A 7,016-nucleotide genomic window follows, 5' to 3' on the forward strand; every position below is an offset into this window, starting at 1 on the left:
ATAAGGTGGGAACTTAATGTGTACAAACATTTAAAAAACACTTAGGCGAGCAGGTGTTCCAGGATGGAACGCTCCATGTGATATACACAGTCTAATGTACAGCTCATGTCTTACCAAAGGATGGAAAGGGCAAGAATGTACTGACGTAAGGAACCCTGGATCTCAGTAGCAATAAGAGTAAAAGGAAAGGAAATAGCACAGAAACATTGCACTGGAGATTTTGTTTCCTATGGGGGTTTAGGTTAACAGTTCTGATAGCACTATAGAGGAATTGAAACTAAGTGAGCAGATAATGGATAGTGGGAACCTGGTAACCCATTGTTGAGTTAGAGTTTATAGATACGCGTGAGGAATGGATTAGTCGCTTTTGAATTACTGTGATCAAATTAATTGACCGAAACAACTTATTTTAGTTCATGGTATCTGATAAATTTTGCTCTATCATGGCATGGAAGGCTTGGCAGTGGGAGCAGGGAGTATGTTGTGAAGGCTTTTCATTTAGAGGCCGAAACAGCTAGAATGAAGCCCACGGTAGGTCTAACTTTTAAAAAACTGCCTCTGGTAGCTCACTTCTACCAACCACAGCCTATCCCATAGAGGTTCCACAGCATTCACAATAACACCACAAACTGGGGACCAAGCATTCGAAACATAAGTCTGTGGGGGACATTGCAGATCCAAATCACAACAGGGAACGGATTAGAGTCATCCAGATGGTGACAGATTATAGTTGGAGGCATCATTACCAAGTCACATTCAGCTTAATATATGTGGTTATATTTATAGCCATATTTATAGACGTGTGTACGTACATAGTCAGTATGCACATGGATATTGCCTTCTTTGTTGGCTGGAAAATTCACAGCAATAGCACCCTAACAACACACCTCACACTTAGACCTTGGCTTCTAACCCCATACTCCAATAAAAGGAGCTAGGACTCCTTGAAGAAATGGTTGATTTTAGAACTGGACTGTGAAATATACAAAGTAGGCTTAGAACAGTTTATTATATCATAAAGTAAACGAGTATTTAAAAATTAAATCAGAAAAGCAAAACAAACGATCCAACCCACAATTGAGAAAAATCACAGGACCACAGAAGCTAATTAAAGAGCTCCCAATGGCTAGCGTTAGGAACCTGAGAAACGACAAGGATGTACGTCATAGACCGGAGTCCATCTGCTGTAGAGAGGTAACTCAGTTTATAAATGGAGGAGAGATGAGGCTCCCGTGGACAAGATTTCCAAAATCGACATGGACATTCTCCTTTCGCGATGTGCTGGGATGCTGTTCTGCACACTTTTAAATCTGCCCACCGTCATGCTTCCCCCAAAGCTCGGCTTTAGAAGAGCAGGCTATGACTTTATATTGGAAACATGTGACAAATGCCACCTCTGCTAGGTTACCAGAGTAACATCAGCAGTAGTAGCAAACCACATTGCTTATACTCCCTTCTTAGGACATGACAGAGATGCCACTCATCTCTGTGGGCTTTCCCCCCACCCATAACCTCAGTCCTATCATTAGAAAAACATCAGACAAATCCCAATCGAGGCGCATCCTACAAAATACCTGAGCAAATTGTCAAGGTCATCAAAAAGCAGTGCGAGTCTGAGAAACTGCCACAGCCAAGGGAAGCATATGGAGACATGACAACTAAATGCAATGTGATATTCTGGAAGGAAGCCCAGAACACATAAAAGGACAGAAGGGGCGAAGCTAAGAGATACGAGTAAGCGGTGGCCTTTAATTAATAATAATATTGGTCCTCCCATTGTAGCAAAGGCAACACAGTTATGTGAATTGTTCATAATAAGAAAATGAAGTTTGAAGATGAGAACTCTATTATCTTCAGAGGTTTTTTTTGATAAATCCAAAACTATTACAAAACGAAGTTTCTTTTGAAAGACATCAATAGAAAACATCAACGAACAATGAGAAAATAAAATAGATAAATGGTTTCCTTTCTTAAACAAAGCAGAAATGGAAGAATCCTAAAGAAAAAAAATCAAGCAAGATGTGTGCCAGACATATAAAGAGAGGCTATAAAATTTTACTGAGAAACAGTTAAAGGGATCTAAATAAATGGAGATTCGTGCCTGTTTCTGGATGGGAAAACTCAATATAGTAAAGGTATCAGGTTTTTTTTTTTTTCAGGGCTAATCCATAAACTTAATTCAATCACAGTCAAATTCCCAGTAGGAGTTTTCACAGAACTTGACAAATTGATTAGAAAATTCACGTGTGAGAGAAAATGCCGAGGAATAGCTGAGACACCTTTGAAAGGGAAGAACAATGGGAAGGGAGACTCGCTTTACCACACATCAAAATATTTTACACATTTCCAGGAAGGAAAGCCGTGTGCTAGAGTGCTATTCAGAGGAGGTAACAATGGGCAGGGCATAGATTCAGGCCAATCAGGATGGACAAGGGCCCTAAAGAGCCAATTTGGCCGGAGGCAGGATTATGGGCCTAATCATCAGACCTAGCACTGGGGATAGAGGTAGAGAACAATGGAAATGAATAGAGCCCAGACACACATCCATGTGTATGTGGTAATCTGTTAGTTAATGAAGGCGGCTTTTCAGATCAGTGGAGGGAAGAATGGGCTATTCAATAAATGGTATTGAGGCAATTGGCTACCCATTTGGGAAAAAATTTAGGTCCTTTCTTCACACCATTTAAAAATGAAATAACATACAAATTGAAAGCAAAGACGTAAGGTACGAAACACAACACTATAATAAGGAAATATTGAAAAGTACAGTTATACTACTGATGTAGGCCAAATCTTTTAAAGACACCCACAGAAAGCAAAATCTCTCAATGAAAAGATCGATCCATTTGATGGCATCAAAATTCTGAAATGTCTGTATGACAATAGGCACCATAAACAAAGTTAAAAGCCCAAGTGACAGATTGGGAGAAATGATTGGCAGTTTTTCCATGCAATGGTCCTCTTTATGTTTCTCTGACACCCCTCCTCTTTTTCTGTCACATGTGCACAGTCCCTGTTTCAGGGTCTCAAACACCGCTTCTCTCCCCAAATCTTTATGGGTTGAGACTGACTTTAACTTCACATCACAGATAGGCCTTTCCAAACTGACCAAGCTGAAGCCACAACTGCCCACCTGCCATGCCTTTCTCTTTAGAGTACTGACTTCTGGGAAAGTGAGTTTGTCTTCCTTCCTTCCTTCCTTCCTTCCTTCCTTCCTTCCTTCCTTCCTTCCTTCCTTCCTTCCTTTCTTTTATTTTTTTGAGACAGGGTTTTTCTCTGTAGTTTTGATGGCTGTCCTGGAACTAGCTCTTGTAGACCAGGCTGGCCTCGAGCTCATAGAGATCCTCCTGCCTCTGCCTCCCAAGTGCTGGGATTAAAGGAGTGTGCCACCACCACCCAGCACGTTTGTCTTTCTTATCTTCGGGTTGTTTCAGGTTCCTCTAGAATGCACACTCAGCCGGAGTAAGGCCTTGGTCTCCGCTTTCTCACATATCCTTAGCCTGCGGCACAGTGAAAGGCAGACAGTAATAATCAACATTTGTGAGTGAATTAATGAATGTGTTGATACCTTATACCTGATGGCATTCTGGCTAATTTTTTTTTGACAGAATCTCACTCTGCAGTCCAGGCTGACATTGGATTTGGGATCCCCTTGCTTCTTCCTCCTGAGTGTTATGCTGACAGGTGTGTAGTAACATGACCAGCACTGCTCCAGTTCCTGAGACTTTGCACGCACCTGTTTTGGAACCTGTTAGGGTGCCTTTGAGATGTCTATTGAAAGTGCACCCATATGTGTCTTGTTATTTGACATCTTCATCCCATGAGATGGCCACTTGCTGTGCCCTCTCATTTTTTAAAAATTTTGTACTCTATTTACTTTTTGAGATTATAACATAATTACCACATTTCCCCTTTCTCTTTTCTTCCCCTAACCCCTCCCATATGCTCCTCTTTGCTCTTGTCCACATCCATGGCCTCTTTTTAAATTAATTTTTATTACATGCATACATGTTCTTATATATACATATGCATTCCTAAATACAACCTGCTCGATCTGTATAATGTTACTTGTATGTATGGCTTTAGAACTTGTATTAGGTAATGAATTGGTGGATTCTTCCATGGAGAAGACTTTTTCTTCTGCTCTCAGGAGTCTTTAGTTGCCTGTAGTTCTTTGTCTAGGGTTGAGACCTCATGAGCTTTCCCCCTTCCATGTTAGCCTGTCGATTGGTGTTGTCCTTGCTCAGGTCATGTTCAGGCAACCATGCTGGTGATAATTTATGGGTGTAGCTTCTGACATAAGTAGAAGACACAGTCTCACAGTAAATTCCCAGATCTTCTAGCTAGAGCAATCTTTCCTCTCCTCCCCTTTCTACAATGCTCCCCAAGCCTTAGGTGCAAGAGTTATTTTGTTGTAAAAGTATCCACTGGAACTGGGCTTCACAATTCTGGATTGGTTGTAGATTTATGTAATGGTCACTGTTGGTTGCAGAGAGAAGTCTCCTTTATAAAGGACAAGAACTACACTTATCTCTGGGCATAAAGACAAAATGTTTAGAATGCAGTTGGTGAAGTAGTGGTTGTAGGTCCTCCTCTAATATCTATGACTTCACTAGTCATGGGTAATTTCCTACAATTCCAGGACAGGCATGATTTCTCTGTTGTAGAACAGGTGTTCAGTCCAACTAGAAAGCTGTTGGTTGCCCCTAAGGTATGTGAGCCACTATTGCACTCTCAGGGTTATCATGCTGGGTGGATCATTGTTGTGCTTCATAAACATAATAGCTGGGTAGGACTGTTGGTTGTTTCCCTCCTGTGGATGCTTGTGTGGTGCCTTCTGGTACTGTGGAAGCTAATCATCAAGGACGAGGCCTTCAGGTTAGTTCTGTCTCACAGACCTCTGGATCCTGCATATGAAGTGCATGGTGTCTTCAGCAACAGGGACTTTCCTTCCACTTCTGAGCTGTGCATTCTAGTTTGAGAGATGGGTGTCCTTCCACCTGGAGGAACTAGTTCATTAATGCTTCCTATTCTCTGCTAGCTGTCTCCTGTGTTTCCCTAGTACTTCTTTGAGTTGCATATTGGGGCTCTTGGTGCATTTTTCAGTTTTCTGTATTTTTCGGTTTTTTGTCTGCACTTTGCTGCCAACTTTATCTTTCTTTTCAAATTAGTTAATTTTGCATTTATGCTACCACATCACCAATTCATTAACTCCATTTCCCCCATGATTGCTTTTTGCTTCGATTTTTGTGGACTCTGATGGATTCTGGACATGAAGAAGCATTTGATATTCTGTCCTCTGACTTGCCTGTGCAACAAAATATTTATTGCGCTCTGGACACTATATTTGGATTTGTCTCTTGCTTTGGCTGAGAAAATGGGAGTTGAAGCCACACATTTCATATCTTAGCAGAAGTATTGAATGTCATTTGCTCTTCTGCCACCTTGCTTCCTTCCTTTAAAAGCCCAGTGATGTCCCAACTAGAAAGCTGCTCCTTCAGCCAGAGTCCTGGTGCTGACATAGAGCAGCACTATAGTGGCCACACAGAGAGCATGTGACTTGAGTACAAGGTCACCTTTGTTGCTGAAGTCACCGAAGGAGGACTGTAGGCTTAGTTTTCTTCTAGTTCCTATTCTACTCCCTATTCTTCAGTGTCTGTTTCTTCTGAATTGTCTTTTCTATTTGTTTGATCTTTGTATTCTATATTAAAGACTTTCCTCAAATGTCTGGTGGTCTTTGCTTGCCCACACTTTTTTGTTTTGTTTTGTTTTTTGTGGGTTTTTTTGTTATTTTTGTTTTTGTTTTTTGAGACAAGGTTTCTCTGTAGCTTTGGTGCCTGTCCTGAAACTAGCTTTTGTAGGCTAGACTGGCCTCGAACTCACAGAGATCCGCCTGTCTCTGTCTCCCAAGTGCTGGGATTAAAGGCGTGCGCCACCACCCCAGGCTGTGCACTCATTTTTAATGGTGAGGAACTGACAAGAAAATTAGAAATATCCTTCCAGATACTAGCAGTTTTCAACTATCAGTGAGTTTTCTGGCTTTTAAGGGGATAGACAAATATCCCTCCAGGAAGGTGGGGGACAAGCCCTGGTGCTTAGCTCCTGTGGGAGTTGAGGAAGAGAGCATACGCCTTTCTGTTCAGTGTATGGATGACTCGACTTCAGAGATTCTGGAAGCAGGCCTGCTGCCTCCGTGTCCAGACTCCTGGGAAGAAAATGTCCAGTGCTCTGGAAAGGAACGAGAAGACGTTTGGAAGGCCAGTCTGTGTCGTGGAGATTTAGATCATGCCTTATATTTTTAAGCATCAATCCGCCACCATGTTCAGAAGCGTCCTGCATGCCTCTTCTGTGAGGTCTGCGTCTGTACTTCCTGCCGTGCCAGCTCTAGCTCTCATCTGCCCACTCGTCATCGCCTACCATGTTGCTAGAGTGGACTCTTATCTTACATGTGGTCCTTGAACAACACATTTTCAAGTCCCTTTGCTGGAGTGTTAGTGGGACTTGGGATGGCAGGCAGTGCTGGGGTGGGGTGGGGTACTTGCTTAGTCTGCCACATTTGAACTTAAATCCATGAGATGTTAGCTGAAATATTACTATCTTGTTGGCAATATGCTTGATAAGCCTCTGTAAGCTCCGCAGTAATGGTTCAGGATGTAGGCAGAGAAAATAGGGCATCCGTGGTCCAAATCAACCACTCTCCCATCTCTCTAAAGGGAAAGGGAGGTGCCCATGCTGACTGCAGTCATGAAGTGAGTCTATTTCTCAGGGAACTAGAATCTTGCTAAAAAAGATGTCAAGGTTAAGAGGACATTTATACTAAGTGAAGCAGGGTTTGCAAGAACCAAGGGACTAGTGGATAGCTAGGGGAAGCAGAGGAGTGGGAACAAAGACATTGAGAAGATGGATTGCTGAGCTACTAAGTGAGAACAAGCTTGGAAGCAGCAGGATTGTACCAGGAAGAGAGGTGATAGAGAAAGAATTAAGACGGGGCCATGCTTTGAATTCTGTCTGTCTCC

The sequence above is a fragment of the Myodes glareolus genome, chromosome X, assembly GCF_982192425.1.
Source record: "Myodes glareolus chromosome X, mMyoGla1.1, whole genome shotgun sequence".
Taxonomy (NCBI): Eukaryota; Metazoa; Chordata; class Mammalia; order Rodentia; family Cricetidae; genus Myodes; species Myodes glareolus.